The 14,750-nt window shown below is 44.7% G+C and overlaps 1 pseudogene; it reads right to left on the reverse strand.

Moving 5' to 3' along the window:
* Window positions 1-11,679: 11,679 nt before the first annotated feature.
* LOC142298478 (elongation factor 1-alpha 1 pseudogene) lies at window positions 11,680-13,301 on the reverse strand (annotated as a pseudogene).
* Window positions 13,302-14,750: the final 1,449 nt, after the last annotated feature.

Below are 14,750 nucleotides of genomic sequence, written 5' to 3' on the forward strand. Positions count from 1 at the left end.
ATTGGACATAATCTTACACAAAATCCCAAAAATGATCTGGACAAAATTGTTGGCACCTTTCCAAAATTGTGCATGTGATGCTCGTTGAAACTCACCTGTTAACTAACAGGTGTGGAAAGTAAACAAAAGGGAGTGCACTGTGAAAGTACCTGGTGGTCTGGTGGGATAAAAATTATGGGCCAAAATGGCCACTCACATATTGGGGTTGTGCACCCCTGCACAACCCCAGCTCTGGCTTGTTGATGAAGATGTTGCTGCTGAAGGACTCCGGACACCGCTAGCCTCTGTTGCCGTCGACAGAAGAGTAGTTCCGGGTAGTACCACGTGACCGGGCAAAACCGGAAGTATATTATTCCTAGGTTACCGGGATACCGCAGGTCCTCCAGCCCATAGAACAGGATTAAAGTGCAATACTCAAAGTAGCTCTTGTCGTTAACCCCTTGAGGTGGATAGAGATATGTAGATACAAAAAGAGCAGTTGCGTGGAGTGCTGGGGTAGAAAAAGACCTTTAGAAGATTAAATATATTAACAAAACTTTAACTATCCCTCTAAATAGCTACAACGCGTTTTGATAGACAAAGTTATCTCATACCACCTGATGAAGAGAGCTTTGTTTATCAAAACGCGTTGTGGCTATTTAGAGAGATAATTAAAGGTTTGTTAATATATTTAATCTTCTAAAGGTCTTTTTCTATCCTAGCGCTACACGCAACAGCTCTTTTTGTATCTACAAATAACAGGTGTGGGCAGTATTAAAATCACACCTGAAACCAGATATAAATTAGAGAAGTTGACTCAATCTTTGCATTGTGTGTCTGAGTGTGCCACACTAAACTTGGAAAAAATGAAGAGGGGAAGGGGCGGGGCCTCAGCCAACACAGCTGATATCAGGAAGCATCATTTTTCTATTGGCTGAGGCCACACCCCTTCTGATCACATGTGTATGACCTAACCACAGGTCTTGGAAGAAAAAAATTACATCAATTGCATGATGCTTATGCTAATTATAACAGGGGGAGGGGATAACTTTGAATTCCCCCCTAGATATTATCTGATCCTCAGCTGCTGTCACTCAAGCAGCTGCCGATTTTATAAACTTTACTTTTTTGGATTTCAAAACCTATACATCCGAGCTGACCACTAAAGGTGTGTAGAGAATCAGCCTGATAGTGCCAGTATAGCACTGGGTTTAGGTTATATACGAAAATCCTGGTGATTGGTTCCTTTAACTGCCAAAAGCTCGCAGTTACCAATATTATAGTTAGATTTGGCTTAAGAGAACTTCTGAAAATGAAAAGCACAGGGATGAAGGTAACCAATATTTTTCTGTGAAACGATGGCCCCCATCCCTACAGCAGAAGCATCTACTTTGACTACAAAAGGCAGCTCAATAAAGGGTTGGCTGAGAACAGGAGCTTTAGAAAAAAACTTGTGAGAGCAGAACAGGCATTCTCTGCCTCAGCTGACCATGAGGAAGAGTCAGTCCCCTTCTTGATCATGTCAATTAATGGTTTAGCTTTGACCAAAAAATTATTATTGAACTTCTGTTAATAATTTGCAAAACCTAAAAATCTCTGCAAACCTTTAGTGTTGGTCTGTTGAACCCAATCAAGGATGGCCTGCAATTAATGGGATGCATTTGAAACTCTAAAGCAGAAATCAGATGACCCAGAAATCAGACCTGCTGCACTTCAAATCACATCCAGCTTAGCAAATAAATAGTTCTCACGAAGAATCTGGAGGAATGCCGGACATGTCCCCAGTGTACCTCCTGAGAACATGAGTAAATAAAAATGTCATAGATAACCACAAGTGTACGCACAAGAGAGCAAAAGATGTCATTTATTACATTCTGAAAAACGCTGGAGTGTTGGTCAAACCAAACGGCATCACCAGACTTTCAAAATGACTCTCTGGCATATTAAAAGTGGTTTTCCTTTAATCTCCCTGTGTAACATTTACAGTGGTATGTAAAAATGTTGGCACCCTTGGTCAAAATTACTGTTATGAACAGTTAAGCAAGGTGAAGATGAAATGATCTCTTAAAGCTATACAATTAAGATGACGCATTTCCTTTGTCTTTTAGGTAAAAAATAAATAAATAAAAAAATATATATAGTGCCTTGCGAAAGTATTCGGCCCCTTTGAATTTTTCAACCTTTTCCCACGTTTCAGGCTTCAAAGAAAACGATAAAAATATTAAATTTTATGGTGAAGAATCAACAACAAGTGGGACACAATTGTGAAGTTGAACGAAATGTATTGCTTATTTTAAACTTTTATAAAAAAATAATAAACTGAAAATTGGGGTGTGCAATATTATTCGGCCCTTTTAAGTTAATACTTTGTAGCACCACTTTTTTCTGCGATTATAGCTGCATGTTGCTTTGGGTATATCTATCAGTTTTGCACATCGAAAGACTGAAATATTTGCTCATTCTTCCGTTGCAAACAGCTCAAGCTGAGTGAGGATGGATGGAGAGCATTTGTGAACAGCAGTTTTCAGCTCTTCCCACAGATTCTCGATCGGATTCAGGTCTGGACTTTGACTTGGCCATTCTAACACCTGGATACGTATATTAGTGAACCATTCCATTGTAGATTTTGCTTTATGTTTGGTATCATTTTCTTGTTGAAAGACAAATCTCTGTTCCAGTCTCAGGTCTTTTGCAGACTCCAACAGGTTTTCTTCAAGAATGGTCCTGTATTTGGCTCCATCCATCTTCCCATCAATTTTAACCATCTTCCCTGTCCCTGCTGAAGAAAAACAGGCCCAAACCATGATGCTGCCACCACCATGTTTGACAGTGGGGATGGTGTGTTCAGGGTGATGAGCTGTGTTGCTTTTAAGCCAAACATATCGTTTGGCATTGTGCCCAAAAAGTTCGATTTTGGTTTCATCTGACCAGAGCACCTTCTTCTACATGTTTGGTGTGACTCCCAGGTGGCTTGTGGCAAACTTCCATCAACACTTTTTATGGATATCTTTGAGAAATTGCTTTCTTCTTGCCACTCTTCCATAAAGGCCAGATTTGTGCAGTGTACTTGTTGTCTTATGGACAGACTGTCCCACCTCAGCTGTAGATCTCTGCAGTTCATCCAGAGTGATCATGGGCCTCTTGGCTGTGTCTCTGATCAGTCTTCTTGTTTGAGATTAAATTTTTGAGAGACGACCAAGTCTTGGTAGATTTGCAGTGGTATGATACTTCTTCCATTTCAATATGTTCTCTTGCACAGTGCTTCTTGGAATGTTTAAAGTTTTGGAAATCTTTTTGTAACCAAATCCGGCTTTAAACTTCTCCACAACAGTATCATGGACCTTCCTGGTGTGTTCCTTGGTCTTCATGATGCTCTCTGTGCTTTAACCATAACACTGAGACTATCACAGAGCAGGTGCATTTATACTGAGACTTGATTACACGCAAGTGGCTTATAGTTATCATCATCAGTCATTTAGGACAACATTGGATCATTAAAGGGAACCAATCATCAGGATTTTCGTGTATAAGCTGCAGCCAGTGCAGTGCTGGCACTATCAGGCACAGTGTGTACATACCATTGGGGGGCAGCTCGGGTGTTTAGGCAGTGAAATTCATCTTTATAAAGTTTGAAATTTCGTGCACTTTTTGATTGACGTGTGCACCTCTGCAGATAATGTCCGGGCGGGTTATGCACGTGTTCCCCGCCCCCCCACCAGCCTGTTCCTCCCTCTCTCATGATGTCCGGGCGGGTTATGCACGTGTTCCCCGCCCCCCCGCGCTGCCTGTTCCTCCCTCCCTCCGGCTGAATGTAAAATGCTAATCTTCAGAAACATGGCGCCGGAGTGGGCCTCTGCGCACAGCGCTTATCTCCGGCGCCATGTTTCTGAAGCCCGCATTACACAGCTTGGTGTCTGCAGACTGCAGAACAGCTGATCGGAGGACGCGATCAGCTGTAGCTATGATGACGTGCCGCCTCAGGACACCGGGCCAGGACAGGAGCCTGCCAGCGACATCGGGGGTCAGGTGAGGTAAGTTCACAATGGACTCACATGACCCCGTGACGGCAGTGCTGCGAGACCCGGTCACGGTAGTGATATCGGGTGGCACTGTCTTCACGGGGTCAGGTGAATGAAATTACTAGCACCTGTGATGTCATTGCCCCAGCAGGCACGCACACATTATACACACACATACACACACTATATATATATATACACACACACTGCTGTGTGTGCGCCCCTGCGTTGACCTGGGCTCACCTTCTCAGTTCCAGGTCACTGCAGGAAAGCACTCACAGCTGTGTGTGTGTATAATGTGTGTATGCGCGTGTGTATAATGTGTGTGTGTGTGCGCACGCGTGTATAATGTGTGTGCGCGCACGCGTGTATAATGTGTGTGCGCGCACGCGTGTATAATGTGTGTGCGCGCACGCGTGTATGTGTGTATAGTGTGTGAGTCTGTGTGTGTGTGTGTGTGTATAGTGTGTGAGTCTGTGTGTGTGTGTATAGTGTGTGTGTATAGTGTGTATAGTGTGTATGTGTGTGTGTGTGTGTGTGTATAGTGTGTGTGTGTGTGTATAGTGTGTGTATAGTGTGTGTGTATAGTGTGTGTATAGTGTGTGTGTATAATGTGTGTGCGCGCGCGTGTGTATAATGTGTGTGTGCGCGTATAATATGTGTGTGTGTGTGTGCGCGCGCGCCTCTCTGCTGGGGCAATGACGTCACAGGTGGAAGTGAGGGGCTGCTCTCACAATCAATGGGGGACTTTTAGTTCTGCATTAAAGGGGTGGTTCACCCATTTTTTTTTTCCCCCCAATGATCAGATGATATTGGATCCGGATTGGACGGCGCGGGACCCTAACCCAGGATTACTGCGGAGGGGGGTTTATTTCAATAAAGATGGAGTCACTAATTGTGTTGTGTTTTATTTCTAATAAAAATATTTTTCTGTGTGTTGTGTATTTTTTTTTTTTTTTTTATCATTACTAGAAAATCATGGTGGCCATGTCTAATATTGGCGTGACACCATGAATTTCGGGCTTAGGGCTAGCTGATAATATACAGCTAGCCCTAACTCCATTATTACCTGGCTAGCCACCCGGCATCAGGGCAGCTGGAAGAGTTGGATACAGCGCCAGAAGATGGCGCTTCTATGAAAGCGCCATTTTCTGGGGTGGCTGCGGACTGCAATTCGCAGTGGGGGTGCCCAGAAAGCATGGGCACCCTGCACTGTGGATTCCAATCCCCAGCTGCCTAGTTGTACCCGGCTGGACACCAAAATTAGGCGAAGCTCACGTCATTTTTTTATTTATTATTTCATGAAATTCATGAAATAATTAAAAAAAAAAAAAAAAGGGCTTCTCTATATTTTTGGTTCCCAGCTGGGTACAAATAGGCAGCTGGGGGTTGGGGGCAGCCCGTACCTGCCTGCTGTACCCGGCTAGCATACAAAAATATGGCGAAGCCCACGTCATTTTTTTTTTCTTTTTTGGCAAAAAACTGCATACAGTCCGGGATGGAGTATGCTGAGCCTTGTAGTTCTGCAGCTGCTGTCTTCTCTCCTGCTTACACTAGTGAATGGAGGATACTGAGGCTTGTAGTTCTGCAGCTGCTGTCTGCTCTCCTGTATACACTAGTGAATGGAGGATGCTGAGCCTTGTAGTTCTGCAGCTGCTGTCTGCTCTCATGCATACACTAGTGAATGGAGGATGCTGAGCCTTGTAGTTCTGCTCCCCCTGCCTCTCCCTCCAGCATACAGTCCTGGATAGAGCATGCTAAGCCCTGTAGTTCTGCAGCTGTATGCTCTCCTGCATACACTAGTGGAGAATGAAGAACATATTGAAGAAGGAAATTACTTCAGACCTTTTTTATTTTTTTTTTCTTTCAACAATCTTTCTCTGATAAAAAAAAGCATAAAAACACAGAGCAAAAAACGCACCAAAACCCGGTAAAAACGCGTCTGTTGTTTGCCACGTATGGTTTTTTGGGGTTTTTTGACGCAAAAAAACGCACAAAAACACCGCTTAAATAAAACGACGCAGTGTGTGAACTTAGCCAAAATCCACACTGTTACTTGTCATGCATGGGACTACAAGGCTCAGCATCCTCCATCCAGGACTGTATGCAGTTTTTTACCCAAAAAGAAAAAAAAAATGACATGGGCTTCGCCATATTTTTGTATGCTAGCCGGGTACAGCAGGCAGGTACGGGCTGCTCCCAACCCCCAGCTGCCTATTTGTACCCGGCTGGGAACCAAAAATATAGAGCAGCCCTTTTTTTTTTATTTTATTTCATGAATTTCATGAAATAATTTAAAAAAAAAATGACGTGAGCTTCGCCTAATTTTGGTGTCCAGCCGGGTACAACTAGGCAGCTGGGGATTGGAATCCACAGTGAAGGGTGCCCAAGCTTTCTGGGCACCCCCACTGCGAATTGCAGTCCGCAGCCACCCCAGAAAATGGCGCTTTCATAGAAGCGCCATCTTCTGGCGCTGTATCCAACTCTTCCAGCTGCCCTGATGCTGGGTGGCTAGCCGGGTAATAATGGAGTTAGGGCTAGCTGTATATTATCAGCTAGCCCTAAGCCCGAAATTCATGGTGTCACGCCAATATTAGACATGGCCACCATGAATTTCTAGTAATGATAGATAAAAAAAAAAATACACAACACACAGAAAAATATTTTTATTAGAAATAAAACACAACACAATTAGTGACTCCATCTTTATTGAAATAAACACCCCTCCGCAGTAATCCTGGGTTAGGGTCCCGCGCCGTCCAATCCGGATCCAATATCATCTGATCATTGGGGGAAAAAAAAAAATGGGTGAACCACCCCTTTAATGCAGAACTAAAAGTCCCCCATTGATTGTGAGAGCAGCCCCTCACTTCCACCTGTGACGTCATTGCCCCAGCAGAGTGGCGCGCGCGCGCACACACACACACACATATTATACGCGCGCACACACATTATACACACGCGCGCACACACACCATACACACACGCGCGCACACACACTATACACACACACACTATATACACACACACTATATACACACACTACACTATACACTACACACACACTATACACACACACACACACTATACACCACACACACTATACACACACACACACACACACACTATACACTATACACCACACACACACACACTATACACACACACTATACACACACACACACGCGTGCGCACACATTATACACGCGTGCGCACACATTATACACGCGTGCGCGCGCACACATTATACACGCGTGCGCGCGCACACATTATACACGCGTGCGCGCGCACACATTATACACGCGTGCGCGCGCACACATTATACACGCGTGCGCGCGCACACATTATACACGCGTGCGCGCGCACACATTATACACGCGTGCGCGCGCACACATTATACACGCGTGCGCGCGCACACATTATACACGCGTGCGCGCGCACACATTATACACGCGTGCGCGCGCACACATTATACACGCGTGCGCGCGCACACATTATACACGCGTGCGCGCGCACACATTATACACGCGTGCGCGCGCACACATACACGCGTGCGCGCGCACACATACACGCGTGCGCGCGCACACATACACGCGTGCGCGCGCACACATACACGCGCGCGCGCGCACACATTATACACGCGCGCGCACACATTATACACGCGCGCGCACACATTATACATGCGCGCACGCACACATTATACACGCGCGCACGCACACATTATACGCGCGCGCGCGCACACACACACACACACATTATACACACGCGCATACACACATTATACACACACACAGCTGTGAGTGCTTTCCTGCAGTGACCTGGAACTGAGAAGGTGAGCCCAGGTCAACGCAGGGGCGCACACACAGCAGTGTGTGTGTATATATATAGTGTGTGTATGTGTGTGTAATGTGTGCGTGCCTGCTGGGGCAATGACATCACAGGTGCTAGTAATTTCATTCACCTGACCCCGTGAAGACAGTGCCACCCGATATCACTACCGTGACCGGGTCTCGCAGCACTGCCGTCACGGGGTCATGTGAGTCCATTGTGAACTTACCTCACCTGACCCCCGATGTCGCTGGCAGGCTCCTGTCCTGGCCCGGTGTCCTGAGGCGGCACGTCATCATAGCTACAGCTGATCGCGTCCTCCGATCAGCTGTTCTGCAGTCTGCAGACACCAAGCTGTGTAATGCGGGCTTCAGAAACATGGCGCCGGAGATAAGCGCTGTGCGCAGAGGCCCACTCCGGCGCCATGTTTCTGAAGATTAGCATTTTACATTCAGCCGGAGGGAGGGAGGAACAGGCAGCGCGGGGGGGCGGGGAACACGTGCATAACCCGCCCGGACATCATGAGAGAGGGAGGAACAGGCTGGTGGGGGGGCGGGGAACACGTGCATAACCCGCCCGGACATTATCTGCAGAGGTGCACACGTCAATCAAAAAGTGCACGAAATTTCAAACTTTATAAAGATGAATTTCACTGCCTAAACACCCGAGCTGCACCCCAATGATATGTACACACTGTGCCTGATAGTGCCAGCACTGCACTGGCTGCAGCTTATACACGAAAATCCTGATGATTGGTTCCCTTTAAGAGATCCTCAGTCAACTTCTGGAGTGATTTTGCTGCACTGAAAGTAAAGGGGCCGAGTGATATTGCACTCCCCACTTTCCAGTTTATTCTTTTTTACAAAAGTTTAAAATAAGCAATACATTTTGTTCAACTTCACAACTGTGTCCCACTTGTTGTTGATTCTTCACCATAACATTAAACTTTTTAGCTTTAATGTTTGAAGCCTGAAATGTGGGGAACGGTTGAAAATTTCAAGGGGGCCGAATACTTTCGCAAGGCACTGTATATATATATATATATATATATATATATATATATATATATACATACACAGTGCCTACAAGTAGTATTCAACCCCCTGCAGATTTAGCAGGTTTACACATTCGGAATTAACTTGGCATTGTGACATTTGGACTGTAGATCAGCCTGGAAGTGTGAAATGCACTGCAGCAAAAAAGAATGTTATTTCTTTTTATATATTTTTTTTTTTAAATTGTGAAAAGTTTATTCAGAGGGTCATTTATTATTCAACCCCTCAAACCACAAGAATTCTGTTTGGTTCCCCTAAAGTATTAAGAAGTATTTCAGGCACAAAGAACAATGAGCTTCACATGTTTGGATTAATTATCTCTTTTTCCATCCTTTTCTGACTAATTAAGACCCTCCCCAAACTTGTGAACAGCACTCATACTTGGTCAACATGGGAAAGACACAGGAGCATTCCAAGGCCATCAGAGACAAGATCGTGGAGGGTGACAAGGCTGGCAAGGGGTACAAAACCCTTTCCAAGGAGTTGGGCCTACCTGTCTCCACTGTTGGGAGCATCATCTGGAAGTGGAAGGCTTATGGAACTACTGTTAGCCTTCCACGGCCTGGACAGCCTTTGAAAGTTTCCACCCGTGCCGAGGCCAGGCTTGTCCAAAGAGTCAAGGCTAACCCAAGGACAACAAGGAAGGAGCTCCGGGAAGATCTCATGGCAGTGGGGACATTGGTTTCAGTCAATACCATAAGTAATGTACTCCACCGCAATGGTCTCCGTTCCAGACGATCCCGTAAGGTACCTTTACTTTCAAAGCGTCATGTCAAGGCTCGTCTACAGTTTGCTCATGATCACTTGGAGGCCTCTGAGAGAGACTGGTTCAAGGTTCTCTGGTCTGATGAGACCAAGATCGAGATCTTTGGTGCCAACCACACACGTGACGTTTGGAGACTGGATGGCACTGCATACGACCCCAAGAATACCATCCCTACAGTCAAGCATGGTAGTAGCAGCATCATGCTGTGGGGCTGTTTCTCAACCAAGGGGCCTGGCCATCTGGTCCGCATCCATGGGAAGATGGATAGCACGGCCTACCTGGAGATTTTGGCCAAGAACCTCCGCTCCTCCATCAAAGGATCTTAAGATGGGTCGTCATTTCATCTTCCAACAAGACAACGACCCAAAGCACACAGCCAAGAAAACCAAGGCCTGGTTCAAGAGGGAAAAAATCAAGGTGTTGCAGTGGCCTAGTCAATCTCCTGACCTTAACCCAATTGAAAACTTTTGGAAGGAGCGCAAGATTAAAGTCCACATGAGACACCCAAAGAACCTAGATAACTTGGTAAATATCTGCATGGAGGAGTGGGCCAAGATAACTCCAGAGACCTGTGCCGGCCTGATCAGGTCTTATAAAAGACGATTATTAGCTGTAATTGCAAACAAGGGTTATTCCACAAAATATTTAACCTAGGGGTTGAATAATAATTGACCCACACTTTTATGTTGAAAAATTATTAAAATGTAACTGAGCAACATAACTTGTTGGTTTGTAAGATTTATGCATCTGTTAATAAATCCTGCTCTTGTTTGAAGTTTGCAGGCTCTAATTTATTTGCATCTTATCAAACCTGCTAAATCTGCAGGGGGTTGAATACTACTTGTAGGCACTGTATATGTATATATATATATATATATATATATATATTTCTATAAAAATATATATATATATATATAAAAATATATATTTCATCTTTTAGATTTGAAAAACTGCAAAAAGGAAAATGGGTCAATGCAAAAATGCAAATGTTTGGGTATCCTTGGAGATTTGTGTGCTCAGACAACTTTGACCAAGGTTTCAGACCTTAATTAGCCTCTTAGGGTTATTTCTTAGTCACTATAATCATTAGCAAAGGCCAAGTGATGCAAATTTCACAGCTTCTTTCATACTCTTCTAACCTTGTGGCAAAAAAACAGCAGCCATGGTTCTTCTAAGCAGCTGCCTAGCACTCTGAAAATTAAAATGGTAGAGGCCCACAAAGCAGGAGAAGGTTATGAGAAAATTGCAAAGTGTTTTCAAGCTGCTCTTTCCTCAGTTCAAAATGTAATTAAGAAATCGCAGTTACCAGGAACAGTGGAGGTAAAGATAAGGACTGGAAGAACAATCAAAATTTCTGTGAGTGCTGTTTGTAGGAAGTAAATCAGAACTTCCCTTGACTGCAAAAGACCTTCAGGAATATTTAGCAGATTCTGGAGTTGTGGTACATTGTTCTACTGTTCAGAAACACCTTCAAAAAATGACCTTCATGGAAGAGTCATCAGAAGAAAACCTCTCCTGCATCCTCACCATTAAATTCAGCATCAGAAGTAAGCAAAAGAACATCTAAACAAGCCTGATGCATTTTGAAAACAAAGGCTGTGAACTGGATGAGGTTAAAATAGAATTATTTGGCCACAATGATCATAGGTATGTGTGGGGGAAAAAAGGGCATAGGATTTCAGGAAAATAATATCTTGGCAACCATTAAGCATGGGGGTGAATCAATCATGCTTTGCGGTTCTGTTGCAGTCAGTAGCACAGGGAACATTTCATTTGTAGAGGGAAGAGTGGATTCAAAGAAGTTTCAACAAAGTCTTGATGCAAACAAAAAAAATCTGTAAAAAAGCTGAAGTGCAAAAGAGGATGGTTTCTACAAATAGATAATGATCCTAAACACACTCCAAAATCCACACTAGACAACCTCAAAAGCTGAAGGGTTTGGGGTTTTTTTTCGCATTAACTTTGTTTAATTGTCTCAAATTTGGCGACAGATTTTGGTCAAGTTGTTTCCACTTAAAAATTACTGTTTTAAAAACACTAATAACTTAAAAACTGTCACAAACAAAATGGTCCACAGACATTCCTTTCCTTCTGAAGCTTTTACGATGCATTGTAATCATTAACCAGTCTTTTACTATTAAACTGAAATGGCCAATTAAAACAAAACAGTTCTGAGACCGATCTTCCACCGCTGGTTAAGACTGAGGTGGTACTGGATTTTTGGAATATTCATTTGGATTTCTGGGCCTTTTGAGCGGACTTTATGACTTTGCCAGCACCAGCTGCCTTCTTTTCAACGGCCTTGATGACACCGACAGCAACGGTGTGTCTCATGTCACGCACAGCAAAGCGCCCAAGAGGCGGATAGTCAGAAAAGCTCTCCACACACATGGGCTTGCCAGGGACCATTTTAACAATGGTGGCATCACCAGACTTCAGAGACTTGGGGTTTTCTTCCAGTTTCTTACCAGAACAACGATCAATCTTCTCCTTCAGCTCAGCAAACTTGCAAGCAATGTGAGCAGTGTGGCAATCCAACACAGGTGCATACGCAGCACTGATCTGGCCAGGGTGGTTCAGGATAATAACCTGTGCGGTGAATCCACCAGCCTCAAGAGGAGGGTCGTTCTTGCTGTTACCACGACGGATGTCTTTCACGGAAACGTTCTTTTCGTTGAAACCAACGTTGTCGCCGGGCATAGCCTCGCTCAGAGCTTCGTGATGCATTTCCACTGACTTAACTTCAGTTGTTACATTGACTGGGGCAAAAGTGACTACCATGCCTGGTTTCAGGACACCAGTTTCCACACGACCAACAGGTACTGTGCCAATACCACCAATCTTGTAGACATCCTGAAGGGGCAGACGAAGAGGCTTGTCAGTGGGGCGGCTTGGTGGCAGAATGCAGTCACGAGCTTCAAGCAGGGTAGTTCCGCTGCCTTTTCCTTCTTTGCAGGTGATGCTCCATCCCTTGAACCAGGGCATATTTGCACTTGGCTCAAGCATGTTGTCACTGTTCCATCCAGAAATGGGCACAAAGGCAACGGTATCTGATTTGTATCCAATCTTCTTAATGTAAGTGCTGACTTCTTTTACAATTTCTTCATTTCTCTTCTGGCTGTATGGGGGTTCAGTGGAATCTATATTGTTGACACCAACAATGAGCTGCTTCACACCCAGGGTGTAGGCCAGGAGAGCATGCTCACGGGTTTGTCCGTTCTTTGAGATACCAGCCTCAAACTCATCCACGCCAGCAGCAACGATCAGGACAGCGCAGTCAGCCTGAGAAGTACCAGTGATCATGTTCTTGATGAAGTCTCTGTGTCCAGGGGCATCAATAATGGTCACATAGTACTTTCTGGTCTCAAATTTCCACAGGGAGATATCATTGGTAATACCACGCTCACGTTCAGCCTTCAGTTTGTCCAGGACCTAAGTGTACTTGAAGGAGCCCTTGCCCATCTCAGCGGCTTCCGTCTCGAACTTCTCAATGGTACACTTGTCAATACCACAGCATTTGTAGATGATATGTCCGGTTGTTGTGGACTTGCCAGAATCTACGTGCCCAATGACGACAATGTTGATGTGTGTCTTTTCCTTTCCCATTTTGAGTGTTTAGATGTTTGGCAATGGACAACTTGTAAATTCGCTGCAGACCCGGTGAGGAAGAGCAAAAAGCTGAAGGTTTTACAATGGCCCTCACAGTGCCCTGATGTGAATATCATTGAAAATCTGTGTCTGGACCTCAAAAGAGCAGTGCATGCAAGACTATCCAGGAATCTCACAGAACAGGAAGACTTTTACAAGGAAGAATAGATGAAAATCCCTCAAATAATGCCAAAGGGGGTGCTGCTAGGTACTAACCATGCAGGGTGCCCAATCATTTGCATAGGCCCATTTTCCTTTTTTTGTTAATTTTAAAATGTAAAAGATGAAAATATTTTTCTAATAATTATTTTAAATAATTATCTATAATACAGAGGATACAGGATGCTGCTGACTGTACATATAATTTAGAGGATACAGGTGACTGCTGGCTGCGTATTTATAATATATAGGATATGGCGGACTACACAATTGTCAAGGGTGAGATACTGGTATGACTTCGTGTAAATTTGTTTTTGCAGGCCCAGAGGGTGCATCAGTGGTAATTTAACCCTTCTGTGGCGGCGAGGTCCCACTATTATGACTTAGTGCGCCTGATACAGAAATGGTTATAGTCCGAGATAGTGTCCCCCATTGCTGTGGTGGACCATATAGTAGCTGAAAAAAAATCTAGGGGTCCTTACCACACCCCCTCTAGTGCTGGGTCAGACAGACATCTCCCAATAATGCATTCCAGATGGTTGACCTTTTAGATCAGTACATGGCTACTGAGGAGCTCCGGGAAATGTCCTCACCCCTATCCCATCAGTCAAAGGCAAGGAGAGCCTCTCAGGTTGTATTCTGCTGGGAACGGACCCCATTAGTCTGCTGGCAATGCCTGGAGCCAGACTGTGTGAGGGACGACTGCCCAAACCTGCTGAGCCCATGAACACAAACTTTGAGTACCAACAGTCCCTGTATGTTAAAAGGGTCTGTGCGACTGGCACTCTGGAAGCTCCCAATGAAAAACATGTTTGTCAGGTTGAAATAGTGGTCATCCCAACTGGACTCAGTGAGTCTCATGATCCTGGCCAGCCTGGTATCACTCTCTGAGTTCACCGGCCATAAAGGAGGAATGTTATATGTCCACTGGGACTTAAGAGACTATCCCACTGTGAATGATAAACACTCTGGCTGGGAAGCAATACCATAAGGTGGGAGTGATTTTGAATCAGCACTACGAACTAATAGTTGGGAGAGACTTTTCCTTATTTTCTGCCCTATGGCCAACAATCGTGCCACCTCATGAACGCGAGTCAGCACGAATATCGGCCATGTTGTATTGTATAGAACTGGTGCAAGAAACTTGTGTCCCCAAGGAAGAGGTGCAGGCAGTAAGGGTGACCTCCACTCCAGTGGGAATGGTACACTACAATGTACACCAGCCGCGTCCGCAAAAACGAGAGCAGGTCTACTATGTCAATTTGCAGCAGCCCAGGAAGGATAAGGAAAGCCCTA

This window comes from Anomaloglossus baeobatrachus, chromosome 1, assembly GCF_048569485.1.
Source record: "Anomaloglossus baeobatrachus isolate aAnoBae1 chromosome 1, aAnoBae1.hap1, whole genome shotgun sequence".
Taxonomy (NCBI): domain Eukaryota; kingdom Metazoa; phylum Chordata; class Amphibia; order Anura; family Aromobatidae; genus Anomaloglossus; species Anomaloglossus baeobatrachus.